The 17098-nt window shown below is 38.2% G+C and overlaps 1 protein-coding gene across 6 annotated transcripts in view; it reads left to right on the top strand.

Annotated features, from left to right (window-relative positions):
* Positions 1-3800: 3800 nt before the first annotated feature.
* FER (FER tyrosine kinase) overlaps positions 3801-17098 on the top strand; it is a 372260-nt gene continuing 358962 nt past the window's right edge. For 2 of the 6 annotated variants that reach the window (XM_019727987.2, XM_074328623.1), the window contains exon 1: positions 3801-3918. The gene's annotated coding sequence lies outside the window, so the exon portion shown is untranslated. The remainder of the gene's footprint in view (positions 3919-17098) is intronic. The other 4 variants (XM_074328621.1, XM_074328622.1, XM_019727983.2 and 1 more) reach the window with 3 other exon arrangements.

Genomic DNA, 17098 nt, shown 5'->3' with positions numbered 1-17098 from the left:
GGGAGGTGGGAGTGATACAGAAATAGGGTAAAGCAGGAATTTTAAAGTCATTTTTTTACTAATTGCCTAAGGTTTTGACATCCACATTATTGTATTCATTTGTCCAGGTAAGTAATGTTATTAGAACCAACAAAAATTGGTATTTGGGAAAATGAAATACATAGTAAGGACTTATTTATCTGTAGCAAGGCAGTTCTGTGGCATTTTGAAAGTCATGGTAGTACCTGGTATTGATCTAAAATTTAATGATGGAAGATGAATCTCTTAAATCCTATGCTAAAAATTTCAACTAAAATATATATCCCTCCAGGCCCCGTGGGGGTGGCTAGTATTTTATGAAGCCCATGGATCATCTAGACAGGAAATTATTTTCCTTTATTCTTCTACATTCTCCCTACATTTACAAGATGTAAGGAAATTGCACAGTATATTTGAAATCAGGCGAAACATAGTGCTTGTTAACTGTTGCAAGGCAGTTGTAATTATAACAGAGGGGAACTTTTAAACTGGATTTGCTGTAATTGTTTTTAGCAGTTCCAAAAATGCGGCATAGATTTTTTGCCACATTCATTTACTTCAAGCACATTCATTCAAAATTGTATTTCTTAGCAGAGTGCTTGGCCTATGGCAGGTAGTTTTGAAGTTTCTTGAGTGAATAGGTGAGAACTGAGGGAATTGTTGAAGAACTGGAATGATTCTTACTGTTTTCAGAGATTTGAGTTCCTTAACACACACACACAAAATGTATATCAAACAGTTCTATTTTCACCATCAGATCTTTATTTAAAGCTACTTTCTGCAAATATGTAATAACTAATTCACCAATCACATCTTTCCAGATTTAGATTCCTTTGTATAAAGATGGAGAAATCCTAAGCTTCTTGGAAAGATATGCCGTGGTGATGCAATTCCCAAAGTTGTATTTTGGCTTTATTTAACCATTTAATGCACAAACATTCATTGATTTCATTCATATTGACATAACGTATACCACAAACTTTAATTGTTATAGAAAATTAATTTATTTTCTATTTTAAGAGGTTTTTTTTCACATGTGTAGGCTTCGCTTGTGCAATTAATAGTCATTACAAAATACATATCAAACATTAACTTTTTTTATCATTTCTGACATATTAACATGTATTTGTAGTTATCACCTAAGGTATATTAAGGTTATCACCTAATGTGAGGTTGTTTTTCAAGAATAAATTAAAAACTAAAAAGTCTTTACTTTCTTTAACTTTATAGTCTTAATATTTTGGGCATAGGTATTGATGGGAAATAGAATTAAAAAAAAACCTTCTCCCAACTCAGAAATATTCTCCACAATGGTAGTGCAGAAATAAATAACTTTTATTATTGAATAAGCATTAAACCAGAATGTGATTTGCATTATAGGCACTCAGCAAAGTGATTGCAAAGACAGAAAGTAACCTCACCCTTTTATGTAGCTAAGCAGATTCAACCCATATGTTTTAAAAATAATAACTAGTCCTCAAGTAAGAGGCCTTGACAACACCATTTGCACACATAATTCATCTTAACTTTACTCGGTAATTGGGGTGACAATCTGTGTTAGCTAATTAGCTTTATCCAGAGGAAAAACAAATTTCTCACTTCTTAATGAGAGACAGTAGATTTGCAACTTGCCCACTGAAGCAATATGCCTACTGAAGTTAGGCTTCTATACTCTCCCACAGAAAATGGGAGATAGGGATGCTATCTCTCTTTTATTTTATGCAAGTATAATTGACAGGTAACATATTAGTTTCACATATACAACATAATGATTTGATATTTGTATATACTGTGAAATGATCACCGCAGTAAATCTAATTGCCATCCATCACCATACATAATTATAAATTTTTTTTTAACTTGTGAGGACTCTTAAGATTTATTCTTTCAGCAACTTTCAAATATGCAATATAGTATTGTTAATTATAGTTACCATGCTGTACATTGCATCCCAGTCACTTATTTATTTTATATCTGGAAGTTTGTACCTATTGACCACCTTCACCCATTGCAACTCCCACTCCCCCAAAACACCAATATGTTCTTTGTATTTATGAGCTATTTAAAAAAAAAAAAAAATCCCACATGTTAGTGAAAGCATACAGTATTTGTATTTCTTTGACTTATTTCATTTAGCATAATGCTCTGAAGGTCCATTCATGTTGTCAGAAATGGCAAAATTCCTTTCTTTTTTATGACTGAATAATATTCCATCACTTAAAAAAATATTTGCGTTTTGAAGAAATAGCTCCCTTGTCCTTGAGAAAGACATTCCTGGAGAGTAAAACTGACAAAAAACTGACAGATGACCTATCTAGTATTCAAAAGAATTTATATACATTTCAAAGAGAGGAGAACATACTCAAATTTTCTAAAGGCAAATGCTCTGAGAAGGGAAATCTCTTCCTCCATCTTCAACGTGGAAAACTAAGACTCTTATTTTAAAACGTGACTGGTCTTTACAATATATTTTGGGTTCTTTGACTTTGAAACAGTAGACAAGAAACATCCAATCTGAAATTTTGTTTTTCTGTGTGTAGGGCTTTTACTACTGCCAGATAAATAACCCTGTTTTGAAACATATATTCACCCCTCGTTGGCTCCCACGTAATTCAAAAGTTTGAAAGGGATGTAGGGTGGAGATGGGATTGGCTGAAGTTAGATTTGCTCCAGGCAAAGAATGTGGCTCAACCAAGTACAGGATACACTCAGTGCCTTAAATGCCTTAAGGTCGGCTACAGGATCACACCCTTGAATACCTGTCATACTGTTACAGATCACCTAGTTATCTTTATCTCACATTACTCATTTTCCACTAAATTCTTTTGATGAAGGACGGTTTAGAAACAGCCCTCACTGGAAGAGCAAACCAATTTGGGTTTTTCATGTACTCTAGACTCTCCAAGAGGTAAGGGCTTATTATAGGGACCGTTCACAGGACCTGCTGTGCGCTTTTAAACAACATCTATTATAATTCCAGTATTGAGGCTTTTTTTTTTTTTAAGAGTCTCAGGCACTGTGGCTTACGGGAATGAGAAAGACATAGTCCCTGCCTTTAAGGCATTCAGAGTCCACTGGAGAAGCCGAAAACCATTCTAAAGGAATCAGCGTTACAGTTGCTGCCAGCAAAATGTACAGAAAAAAGCCACTGATTCTGAGGGTGAAAAATGCGAATTTGGAGGGGGGGGGGTCCGCATTCCCAAAGCAGCTTCCGTTCCCGGAGATACCAGCTCCCGGGATCACTCATCACCCCGCGGGGACACTCATCATTTTAATCACCCGACCGCTCCCACTCTACGAATTTCTTTCCGATCTGCCGAGTAGTCCCTTCCAGTCCGCCCCAGCTTATCATCCCCCGGCCCGGCCATTTCCCGGCCGCGGCCAGGCGAGTCTCCCAAAGTTTCCTGTGACGCCGCCGTCCGCCTCCGGCCCATCCCGCCCTCACTCCCACCCGGCAGCTCCGGACACTGGTAGAGAGGAGCGGGTTACAGGGACGAAGAGAGCAGCATAAACAGGACCTCGGGACCCCACCCGAACCCGGGAGCAGGCCCAGAAGGCGGGGGCCGCAGCTCCACACCTCCCCTCGCCGCGCCCACTGCCCGGGGTCCACGCGCGCCCACCGGGCCTAGAGCCCGAGTCCCACCCCTCGGGTGTCGGGGCCAATCGGCCGCGCCCCGCCTCCTGGGAGGTGGTGGAGGAGGGGGCTGGGGGGCCGGGCGGGAGCGCCCGCCTTCCGTTCGTGCCCATTGGCTGAACCTTCGAGGGTGCCCGGAGACCGGAGTGCAGCTGGATTGGCCGCAGAGCTTTCTGACAGCGGTGCCCATTGGCTGTGGCGGCCCCCGTGGCGCGGGGTGGTGACTGGCTCCCGTGTCTGAGGGGCTCCTGCTTGTCAGGTTCTAGGTAAGTGAGTTTCGCGCCGCCGGCTGCGGGCGCTGTTGCCTGGGGCAACGCCGGGGGAGGGGGGAAGAGAAGGGAAGGCCATCGGAGAACGGGGGCAACACTCCCTGCCCGCAGAGGGGCGCCTGGGACTCAGCCCTGGCTGCGGCGGCTGCGCCGAAGGCTCTTCCTCCGCCCTCAGCCACCCCCCTTCCCCCGCCCCAGGCTGCGGGGTCTCCCGCCCGTCCTCCGGCCGTGGCAGAGCATTCCTGCGTGGGGCTTTGGGCCCGGCTGCCCGTTGGGCCCGGCGAGGCCCGCTTCTCCCACTCACCCGGGACAGGAGGCTGAGGGGGCGGGTGCCACGGCCCCGCCCCGTCGCTGGGTCGGGGGACTGCAGGGTGTGGGGCGGTGGAGGGGGTACTGTGGCCACTGCCCATCACGCCTGCATCCCCGTCGTGCGTCCCTCTCCTGACGCGGCCCTCCCGCTGTGGCGGCGACCTCCAACTCCTAGGTGTTCCCCCAGTCCCTGCCTGCCGCCGGGGCCCTGCAGTCTCCCTTGACCCCCGAAGTCCGACTCCAGCTCTTCTCCTGTGGGTCAGCTTCCCCACCTCCTGCTTTCATCCCCTGTCCCTCCGCCCGCCTCCTATCCCTGCTCCTGTCTGGTCCAGAGGTGACCTGGAAGAGACAGTCGAGATAAACTGTTAAGTGTAAAGCTAGTGCAGCCGGGGCAATTTCTGCTGTGTTCTTGCCTTGCTATTTAGGGTGAGGAGGTGTTTGAAGACACCTTTGGCTCAGCTTTCTGCCTTAGTATCAACTTTCTGAAACACGCTCATGGGGGTTGGTATCAGCACCGCCGGGGTACCTCGTGCACAAATTAAAGACTTACCTGTGAAGTTGTCGTATTTTATCTTGTACATTTGTGATGTTATCTAGTGCTGCGCAATTCCAAATATAAAAATGCCTTAAGGCTGTTGTTCGCCTTATGATTAAAAAAAAAAAAAGCCTTCATCGTTTCAATTCGTAAGAAGCTGCGTTAATCATAGTGGTGTCACTGTCACTTTGACATCAACTACTCTAAAGGGGTGGTACCATTTTTCTCCAGCTATTTCAAGATAAAAAATTTCTCAAACGGAGTCACTATATATAAACGTGTAACAGGAAAATCAGTAAGAATAGACCAAAACTATTTTAGATTAGAAAATACTCTTCCACCTATGGAATGGGAACAGGATTTTAAAAAATGTTGCAAAATAGCATTAGTTCACTGGTGCAATGCTGTAGTCCTGATATACCTATTTGGTCTTTTTGAAGACATATTTGTGAAAAGCCACACATTTGTCAGTTAGTGCAAAGGAAGGTTGAGTGTACCTTTTGAAATCCAGGAAATCTTTTCTGTTAGTCCTCGCCAGCCAAGGGAACTACCGTGTTTCCAGGAAAGTAAGACCGGGTCTTATATTAAGGTTTACTCCAAAAGACGCATTAGGGATTATGTTCAGGGGATATCATACTGAAAAATCATGCTCAGGCTTGTTTTCTGGTGAGGTCTTATTTTTTGGGAAACACGGTATGCTTCCTAAGGTATTGGGAATATGTTAAGAGAGTACATAGGCATAAGTGGAAACGTTTTCTTCCATGAAAGACCTTTGGTGAAAATCGATTTGTCTTCTGCACTGATGATTGGCAGCATTAAATATATACCATGTAAAATTATTTAGGGTCCAGTTAATGCAGCTTCTGCACTACTTCAAAAGTTGATGTCTAGTTTAGAAGAAATAATCCAAGGCTTTTGGAAGACAAATTACTTTCATTTCATCTTCAACTGTTAGGTACCTATAACTCTGTGTCTGTGACCATTTCAAATTTGCCATTTTCTTTTCCTCCAGTATTTCACTATGAAACATTTCAAACAATGCAGAAAAGTTGAATTGTACAGTAACTACCCAACTACCTACACAGCAATAACATTTTCAACACAACTGTTACATAAGCTATTACATTAAGGAACAGAGGAACTAAAATGATCAAGTTTGAAAACCAGCACAAATATGTATCATACCAAAACATTGTAAGGTCCTTATTTCCATTTGTAGATGGAAGTAGTGTTTGTAAAACCTATAGTAATTTAATTCCATGAGAGACTATTATAAAGCAATCTTGTGAATGAGCAGGAAATCATCTTAGTAAGTCAAGGCCCAGATGAGTAAATTACATTTTGATAGTTAGAAAAAAAAATCTAATGAACTAGTTATATAAAAGTTTTGTTTTAAAATTGGACTGCTGTGTTAGTAGATTCTAATTTTGTATTTGATTTTAAAATGACCATTTTTTTTTTTTAAGACAGGTCCAAGGGACTATTGGTTATGCAGTGTTTTGGTAACATACTTAATAAATTAGATCCATCTAATACATTGTTTTGGAATAAGAATGTATTTTGGTAATGGAAAGAGAAAGCTTACAAATGTGAACTTGTTAAAATAGAACTGTTTAATGGAAAATGAAGTAATTATCTTGAGATTTAAGTCAGTATTTTGATAGGATTCAAAACTTTGTTGGATGTTGTTTCATGGTATTGCTAAAGAATATTTTAATACAGAACTTCAGTTTAATAAAAAAATAAGAAATGGCTGTAAGTTCACATAAATATGTATTGTATTTGTAATTTTTCCATGGTTAGGAAATTACTATACTCTTCAAGTATTTGAATTCTGCTTTTCAGTTTTCAGTTTATCCTAAATCTGTTTTTCATACTTACCTAATTTTTATAACTAATTTCTTAAATATTGCAATTAAGAGCTATGTTTCAGAATTTATAGATCTTTGGATTACTACATTATTGTTTGTCCATATCTCATTTGACTTTGGCATGCTAATGTATGGTTAATTTACGACATCACTGAGATATTAAAGGGAACAAGCTGGTCAGTTTGGGAACTTTGGAAAGACTAAGATGTTTAGATATTTTTAAATCAAGGCTCTAAGATCCCCCCTTCCCTCCCTTCTTCTCTCCCTCTTTCCTTTACTTCTTCCTTTCCTGTTTTTATTATAAAAGCTAAATGTTTAAAATCAATTCAGCAAAACTATAGACAAGAAAAGTCACCAATAATTCCATGATAGTTAATGCTTTGGAAAATAACTGAAACTTTTGTTTCTTCTGTAACACTTTACCAATCATTGCAGTTTTATGCTGTTCATTGCAGTATATCTGCACTTGCATCTAAACTTGCAGGAGTTGCCGAACTTGAGACTCAGTTACCCGAAATTAGAAGAGGGCTCCAAGATCTGGAGGAAAAATGGAAAAGAATAAATAGAGGACGTATTAGAGTCAGAACAAAAGAATCATATCCAAGCAATTATGTACTGCTTATTTCATAAGTATGAATATACGTTACCCAAATGAAACTGCTTTATGGGTGACAAAATATGTGGCCTCAAGTTTCTTCTTTGGAATTCAAAATAATCTAGGCAAGATGTTTACTTAGTGCCTTTCTACAAAAATTTTCAGATTTCTTCATTTTTGGGTGATTACATATGCAGCTTCTTAAAATTTAATGTCATGCATGATTTAGAATTATTTCTTAAACATTCATATGTACTGATGAAATTATAACTAATTTTTGGTCTATACATCATCACCGCTTACTATAAGCTTGATATTGTCTTCTCTTTTAGAAGGTTTTTAATTAAAAGACTGACATTTTTAATGTAGGTGTTTCTTGCTAGGCCATAAGGTGTAGTGTAAGAAGATTCTTTTTTTGTTTTGTTTTGTTTTGTTTTTTGGAGCCAGATAATCTGGGTTTCAGTCAGTAATCAGGATTTCCATATGTGGAATTTTGGTCAAACTACTTAATCTCTTTAAACCATAGTTTCCTCATCTATGGATGATAAAATTGCTTCACAAAGTTGTTATGAAGAAATTAGACAATCTAGGTAAAAATGCCTGAATTTAGGCAGTCCATATTCAGTTCCTTACATTATAGCTTTGATTTTATCTCTTCTATTACTGTTTGTTTTACCAACCCAAAAGTCCCTAGATTTTAGACTTAGTAAATTAAAATACTGTACATTAAGTTTAATTAAATTGAATGACATTTGCATTTGTACAAACAGAGCAAATAATTCTTTTATAGTTCTTCGATTCCTGTTTCTCAGTAAGGATAATCAGAAATTTAAATGCGTTTTTCCTTAAAATATGTCTAGTTTGTCTGAATTCCTGAATTATTTTTCTTTAACCTTAGATTATCATCTCTTGTTGGATGATTTCCCAAAATTCCTTTCATTTAAACCACAAATATTTTCTTAAAAGTGGTACAGAAAAGCTAAATATTACTTTCTTAAATCTCTAGCTAGTGTTCCTCCCCAATTTAAACCACTTTTCCTTAATCTGTTTAAAACTTAAACTATATTTTCTAATGTAATAATAGATAAAACTCTTAGTTAACTATTGTCTGCCTCCTACTGATGTATATGATTGTTTTTTTAAGGAGGAACATTTTATAATTATTCCTATTTCAAAATGTGTGTCCTGTAAGTACAGGGTTTTAATTCTTAAAGCACACACACTATTTATATTTTACATATAAATTTAATCACTGATTCTCCACACCATTCAACAAAGATTCTTAAAATTTTTAAATTTTTTTAAAAAAATTAAAATTAGTATGTATTATATTAGTTTTAGGTGTACAGCATAGTGGTTAGAAATTTATATAACTTACAAAGTGATCCCCCCGATAAATCTAGTACCCACCTGACACCATACATAGTTATTACAATATTACTGACTATATTCCCTATGCCATATTTTACATTCCCATGACTATTTTGTAACTGTCAATCTGTGCTTCTTAATCTCTTCCCCTTTTCCACCAATCCCCCATACCCCCTCCCATCTGGCAACCATCAAAATGTTCTGGGTTTATGAGTTTGTTTCTGTTCTGTTAGAAGAATACACGCAATTTAACTCACAGACCACCCTTTGGTCAATGAGTGCTGTGAAGCAAGCGCTGAACTGAGTGAAGAGTTCGGAGTTGAACCAGATATTCCTTATTGACTCACCTAGCAGTAACACAAAGATTTTATCTAAGTCACTGATTCTCAGTATTTTTTCTCATCTAGTACAAGATATTTACATATGTAACCTAGACCAGTGTGCAGTTTCCTAGCGTGCTCTCTGTAATCCGTCTTCTTCTCTCCTGCTCACGAAAGCATATCAGAATGCAAATGATTGAACGTGACATCATAATAGGGGTAAACTTGAGTCTTCTCTGATTTACTAAGGAAAGTGAGTCATTAAAAAAAAATGTGTGTAACTATTATTAGTAACAAATACTTGAGACACACCTTATAGTACTACAGTTGAGACCCAAGTTACACGTTTTCCTGAAATGAATGTCTCTCCACTTTTTAAAATCAGTCTTGTAAGGCAACAGAAGAAAAGATTACTAATTTTATGTGAATTGATAATGAAGAGTCTTACATTTAAAAGTCAGAGTAACTGATAACAAAAATTTAAAAATATTTGAATAACAGCACCATGGTCTTTATTATAGTATGTGTGCTGCCAAAGTGAGCACAGCATGGTCTTTTATTATAAATAAAGTGTAAATAAACACTAATTATTGCAGAAGAGTTGAAATTAGTTTTTCTTTTTAAATTTATTTTTTAAATTTATTGGGGTGACAATTGTTAGTAAAATTACATAGATTTCAGGTGTACAATTCTGTATTACATCATCTATAAATCCCATTGTGTGTTCACCACCCAGAGTCAATTCTCCTTCCATTACCATATATTAGAACCCCCTTACCCTCATCTCCCACCCCCCACCCCCCTTACCCTCTGGTAACCACTAAACTATTGTCTGTGTCTATGAGTTTCTGTTTCTCATTTGTTTGTCTTGTTCTTTTGTTGTTTTTGGTTTATATACCACATATCAGTGAAATCACATGGTTCTCTGCTTTTTCTGTCTGACTTATTTCACTCAGCATAACACTCTCAAGATCCATCCATGTTGTCACAAATGTTCCTATATCATCTTTTCTTACCGCCGAATAGTATTCCATCGTGTATATATACCACAACTTCTTTATCCATTCATCTATCAAAGGACATTTTGGTTGTTTCCATGTCTTGGCCACTGTAAACAAAGCTGCAATGAACATTGGAGCACACGTGTCTTTATCTCTAAATGTTTTCAGATTTTTTGGGTAGATACCCAGGAGAGGGATTGTTGGGTCATATGGTAATTCTATTCGTCATTTTTTGAGGAACCTCCACACTGCCTTCCATAATGGCTGCACCAGTCTCCATTCCCACCAACAGTATATGAGGGTTCCTTTTTCTCCACAGCCTCTCCAACGCTTGTTACTATTTGTCTTGTTGATGATAGGCATTCTGACTGGGGTGAGGTGATATCTCATTGTGGTTTTTATTTGCATTTCTCTGATGGTTAGTGATGTTGAGCATTTTTTCATGTTTATTTGCCATTTGTATGTCCTCTTTGGAGAAATGTCTCTTTAGGTCCTCTGCCCATTTTTCAATTGGGTTGTTTGTTTTTTTGTTGTTGAGTTGCATGAGTTCCTTGTATATTCTGGATATTAGCCCCTTATCGGAGGCACTGTTTCTAAAAATCTTCTCCCATTCAGTTGGTGGCCTCTTTATTTTGTTGATGGTTTCTTTTGCTGTGCAGAAGCTTTTAAGTTTCATATAGTCCCATTCGTTTATTTTAGCTTTTACTTCCATTGCCTTTGGAGTCAAATTCATAAAATGCTCTTTGAACCCAAGGTCCATAAGTTTAGCACTTACGTTTTCTTCTATGCAGTTTATTGTGTCAGGTCTTATGCTTAAGTCTTTGATCCATTTTGAATTAATTTTGGTACATGGTGACAAATAGCAGTCCAGTTTCATTCTTTTGCATGTGGCTATCCAATTCTTCCAGCACCATTTATTGAAGAGGCTGTCTTTCCTCCATTGTATGTTTTTAGCTTCTTTGTCAGAAATTATCTGTCCATATTTATGTGGTTTTATTTCTGGGTTCTCAATTCTATTCCATTGGTCTATGTGTCTGTTTTTCTGCCAATACGAAATTAGTTTTTCAGTATAAATTATTTTACTTGCAGAAAAAGTGTTTCCATAGTGGGACAAATGGTTTTAAGAGAAGGGGAAACTCTTAATGTAATACTAGAATATATTTTAGGTGTTTAGTATATGAAAATGCTTTTTACATTGGCTCAGTCAGAAAAGTATCTTTAGAATTACATTTCTGTGAATGTGACTGCTTTTAAGTAACTCATCCTGTGTGGATGTAGTATGTATAATATACAGTTAGAAATGAAGACTTAGAAAATCTTTGTTCTTAGACCCTTGACATTAGCAAGGGTACTTCTCAAAAACTTTGTGGATCCAGGATGTAACGACCGCCATAAAATACAATCAAATTTAATTGAAAAATATAAGTGATCCCTTCAGACCCTTAACAATTTTATAATAGGACTTGAGTCATTAAAGTTGTTAAATCATTTTTTTTTTGCTTCCAAAATGAAGGCTGGATGGGTTTGCATTACATCATTAGTATATGTGCAGAGGTTCCTGTGCCTGACTCTTCTGTTTTGGGGTTTGCAGAACAAGTGTATTTCTGGCTTAATCACAAAGCCTACTGCATTGTCACAAAGTTGAAAAGTTAGTCCTTGATCACTGTAAGGCTTGATGCTTGCTGCTGTTTGATGGATAGTTTTTTCCTTGGAGTTGAACACTTCTGCAGTATGTGTCCCTTCTGCTCTCTGAAAGTCTAGCTTGGGAGGACTTGCCAATCTTCTCTTGTTGGTTGGTAGGACTCTTTTGTTCATTTCACCTTACACAGGTAACAACTGGCTTAGAAGCCACCCCATATCCACACCACCTCTTGAAAATGAAATGTTTATACAGTGTCCTGACTTTCTCTTGAATTATATATTTCTTTAGAATCGAATGTTTTCTCTCTTATACTCTTATATAGATTAATCATAATTCCAACTTCCACTAAGGTTTTGCAAATTTTGCTTTACCTTGGAGCAAAGGAAATATTTTCAAGCATCGCTTTTTTGTTTCAGTATAGAGTCTGTGGTGTATGGTGGACTTTCTGACACAGATCTAGTCACTGTCACATTTCATATCCTTTCTGAATTTACTCCAAATTTGTATATTCTGGTTAAGTACCATCACTTTGTCAGGCTTTTTTACTTTCTCTGCATTGAATAAATTGGCAATACTAGAGTAATTAAAGGGAACTGAATAATGCTGTTGTCTCTGATAAATATTAATGGGAAATAACTTGTTAGAACACTATTCCAATTACTTATGAACAGTTACGTTAGACAAAGTATAAGCATCTTTATCTAGATTTATATATAACAGAAACATTTGACAAAGCAGGAGGCTGATTTTTCTCTTACAGATATATAATAACATAGTACATTGGTATAATTATTTGTTTTTGCATATTCCCTTTTTTTCACCACTCCTCAATCTTTTAACCTCCAAGGTAGAAATAGTTTCTGTCAGTAAAAGTTTTTTAGTAAGTTATGTGGATTTAGATTGTTATGGGTGAGGGGCATTAATATTTGTTTAGTGCCTATTAAAAGTTCTAGACACTTTTTGTACATTTGTTTTTATTTTTATGACAACCCTGTAAATTGGATAGCTTGTACATATTTTGTTTTTGTGATCTAGAACCAATCTCAGGTCCTGCGTTTATCCAAGGAGGTCCAGCTGTGAAGTGATACCTGGGGTATGAATTTAGGTCTTTCACATGCTAAACCTGAAATAAATAGAAATGGTAAGTGTAAATATAGTAAACCATTAGCTGTCCTGGATTTAATATCAGTTTTAACTCTTGGGAATGACTCTAAGGTCCATGGTGACACATTTGCAGTTTTGCTGAAATGAATTCCTCTTATTGGAAGTGAGACCTTAAGATATGCATGATCTTAGCTAACTGCCCAATGCCCATATCTTGTGGTGGCTTGTTCTCTGTTTGAGATTGTCCTATATTATAACTTTTGTTAAGTGATAAAATGTTTCTTTGTTAAAAAAATTTCCTGAAGAAGAAAGCCAGCTGCCAAAAGTGGAGAAAAGTAAAGAGGCCTAAGAAAGTCGTGGATCTTAGCCAGAAAATGGCCATTTTTGAATAAGTTTAAAATTGGAATGTTGAATCCAGTGAGTCTTTGATCTGGATGTGAATTAATCCACCACCTTCAAGGGAAACAAGTTAACTTGTGAAACATTGTTATCGGATGTTCTGGCTATGACAAAAATTCTAGTTTTTAGACGAATTTCTTGAAAATGTCAGGGATCTGTTTCACTTCCCTTCTCTCTCACCCTCAACAATATTTGAAAGAGATTTGACTTTATAAATAGCTCCTACTTTCTAGAAGTGAATGTAATTGTTATAAATATCTTAAAATACTAAAGTAAGCGTCTCACTTGTAGGATAATATAGGTGTCCTTTTGTGAGTTTCACAATTATTTATGACGGAATAGTAGCTAGAGCTTGGTGAGGGCCTCTTTTTAAGGTTCTGATTTCTATTACGTATTATGAATCTTGATTTACCCTGTGACTAGATCCGGTATTCTGGGATTGAAGTGACTTAGCTTAGAGACACTTGCTATTATATGCAGTAATATCTTGGTTTTTGAAAGAGGATGGAGATGGTGAAGAAATCACCTTTTGTCCTTGAGGTAGCCTACATTATAACAATAACGCAGAAATGTTCTGTGTCACACAGACAAGTTGTTGCAGGAATGGGACAGAGAGCAGAACAACATAAGAGTCTTCCTTTTTTGGTTGTACAAATGTTAATAGAGGACTCACTCCATGTGAGGACTTACCTTATGGTTACAGGTAATCATAAAGCATAGAGGAGTTTCAGACTGTTTTTCTGAGAGAGAGTATGATGTAGTAGAAAGAGCATGGATATTAGAACCAGACCTGCCTAGGGTTCACTCTTTGCCACCAGTAATTAGTTGTATGAATTTAGGCCAATAATTTAGGTCTTTAGGCTTCAGTTTTTCATTTGAAAACTGATATCAGTTTCATCTAATAACTGGTAATAATAATAGGTTTTTCAATTGCCTTCAGTTGTATGAGACTCAAACCCTAGTTTAGGACACTGGGGTGCCCAGGAGTGTACTGTCTTCAGGTACAGATGGATTCAGTGAGCTCAAACAGTGGTCTGAGGACGTTGTCTGTGGCTTTCTCTTGTGTTAGATATACTTTCAGGTAGGCTTTCTCCATGTGGAGCTCTCTGATGGCTCCTGGCTTACATTCTTCCAGTTTAGCAAGTACAACATAAAAGAGCTTCTCTTACCCATAGTTTTAGTGTTAAGTCCTGGGATTACACATGTCATTAAATAAATTGGGTCATATTTCTACCCTGGGGTCGGGGGATAATGTGATGGTAGGCGAGGTCTAGATCAGGTGCTAAGTATGGGAACTGGGAATAGGAAGTATGGCTAGCCACATGGTCTGAGAGGCAGGGTGGGGGGGGCCACTGAAAGAAGAAGAAGGTATTGTGATCATGGAGGCAGGGCAAGCGTAACCAAGAGATATTCACTATAATCCTCCCAGTGTGCTTTCCCTTACATATACACCCTGAAAAAATGCCCTCTCCGAAAATAATGCAAAGCGTTGACTTGCAACCTCCAATACATCTATCACCTGCCCCCTGACTAAGGAAGACAATTCATAGACTCGTTTAATTGCTGCATCTGACTTTAAGTCTATGATCTCTATGTAATTCTCTCAGTTCTGTTTGAATAGAAAACCTCAGAATCTAGGAACTGATGGTTAAATGATAAATACTGCTAGTTGCTATCAAGCCAGTGTTCACTGAAAGAAGGAAAATAGCATAGACTATAAAAACTCTCAATTAGAGAAGAGAAAAAGGAGAAACAACCCACAGAGATTTTCCATGTGTTTGCATAGTTTTCCATCTATGATGTGTACCTATTACATTGGACAGGGATGACAGAGATTCTTTGCCTTGGCAGTAGAATATGATTTTTGATTAGCAAATATGGCTGTCACTAGTTCTACCTGGGAATATTTTTATTTTTTTTCTCCGTGGTCACAGCCAAGATGCATGAGTAGGATTCCCTTACTGGGGACCATACTGCTTCAGTAGCCCGTTTTTTGTTGCTGAGGGGTTGGGGTCCCGGGACCATCTTAGGGAGTGTGCAGTAACAAATCCTTGTTGGGAGTTTCTTTAGAAATACAACTTTTTTTTAAATAAACTTAGTAAGTTTTTTTTGTTTCTTTGCATTTGATCATTTTTTCCCAAGTATCCAAAGCCCAAATCGCTAGACAGCTTTGCCCATTACCCTAATCTGGCGGTTCTCCATCCAGGACAATTCTTACCCCAGGCAATATTTGGCAATGTCTGGAGACATTTTGTTTTCACATAGAGGGTTGCGGGGTGAGTGTAAGTAGGTGTTAGTAGCATCTAGTAAGTGGAGTTCAAGGATACTGTTAGGCATCCTACAAGACAGTACCCCCACGACAAAGAATTTTCCAGTTCAAAATGTCTGTAGTATTGAAGTTGAGAAACCATGCACATTCTAGGCTTCTGAGTTTTCCTTCTTGGCTTCTGTCTCTAGGCCATTCAGAGCAATTTCTGGAGGTAACAATGCACAGCTAATTTGTCCCTGCTCCCAGGCTGTTTCATAGTGGATGGTTCTTTATAATGGATAAATATTCTCTTAGCTAGAATGCTTGGGGAGGAGACTGGAGCATTAGGGTTCTCTTACTTTTTGTTTTGGTGCGGTTAAAGCCTCTAATTTAAGTTTATGGATATTTGATTTTCCACTCTGTAAACTGCAAGATTGTCAGCTATCTTGGATTTATAGTGAAAGACTGAAAAAATATTCATTTCGTTAAGTCTTCACTCAAAGTGCGCTTTGTTTTTGAAGGACCTTCTGAAGACTGCTACATAGTAGGCAGTATACCGACATCCTAACACTTTAACTGAGTATTCTACAGTTGCATCTTTAGTAGGCATGTAGTCCCATGTACAAGATATGGCAATTTACCAGCTGTTTTGCTTGCTAAGAATTGCTGACTTCTCACCCTACAATAGAGGGAGAACATATTCTCTTCATGTTCTATTATTGACTTAGTTCTACATTTTAGGGCTGTCACTTCTATAACCTGATTCCTGACATACATTTTTATATTTGTCAGGCTTCTTTTGGATGATAGAAACCCAATTAAATTAATGTGTCCCATTTTTGTAAGTGGCAACTCTCTCCATGTTTTTGCTCGGATCCCAAACCTTGAAGTTATTCTTGACTCTTTCATTTCCCCCACACAGTCTTTCAGTGTATTCTGTTGTCTTCAGAATATTTTCTGAAATCTGACCAGTTCTCACTACCTCTGTTTGGGTCACTCAGGTTCAACACCATTGTCTCTCTCCTACATAACTGCTAACAAGTCTCCTTGCTGCTACTGTTGCTCTCAAAATATTAGCCTCAGATTATTAGTGTCATCCTTTTGAAAAGTAAGAGGTCACGTCACTTTGCTCAGAATCTTTCAGTGGCTTCCCATGTACCTCAGAATATGAGCTCAAGGCCTTCAGATGAGCTAGTTTTCTGGTTCTGCTTTCCCTCCCTCATGTACCATCTTTCTGTGAACTCAGGTTTTTCTATTGTCTCTACCATTCACCCCACGCAGGCCTCCTTGCTGTTTCTTAAATAGGTGCTTTGCACTAACTGTCCCCCTGGCCTGGAATGTTCTTCTCCAGATATCCACATGACTTACTTCCTTATCTCCTTTAGGTCCTTGCTCAAATATCACTTCATTTGTCGAGTCTTTGTTCAGGAAATGTTAAATCCAGAGGGAAGTGTTTCCCAACCGTAATTCTAAAATTTCAGCTGGTACATCTGTCTGTTCACACCTCAACTCAGGTGTGATTAGGCCTAGGGGCAAAATCTTTTCAGACTGTTCTTCAGTTCTCCTTCTATCTCTTGGCTCTTTGCGTTGGCTCACTGTCAAGTAGGTACTTAAGTTCTTTCAGTTTAGCAACCTCAGCTGAAAGAGAACTTTCTGATTAGTTCCTATAAAAATTCGGGGTTGAGTTTTATTGGTTCAATTGGGTTACATACCCATTCCTGAACTTTTGCTTGGGAAAGGGAATATGCTGATTGTCCAGACCTGGGTCATACACCTGTCCCA

The sequence above is a fragment of the Rhinolophus sinicus genome, linkage group LG03 (assembly GCF_036562045.2).
Source record: "Rhinolophus sinicus isolate RSC01 linkage group LG03, ASM3656204v1, whole genome shotgun sequence".
In the NCBI taxonomy this organism is placed as follows: domain Eukaryota; kingdom Metazoa; phylum Chordata; class Mammalia; order Chiroptera; family Rhinolophidae; genus Rhinolophus; species Rhinolophus sinicus.
Note: the sequence above shows the minus strand (reverse complement) of the source record. Positions and strands in the feature narration are given on the sequence as shown.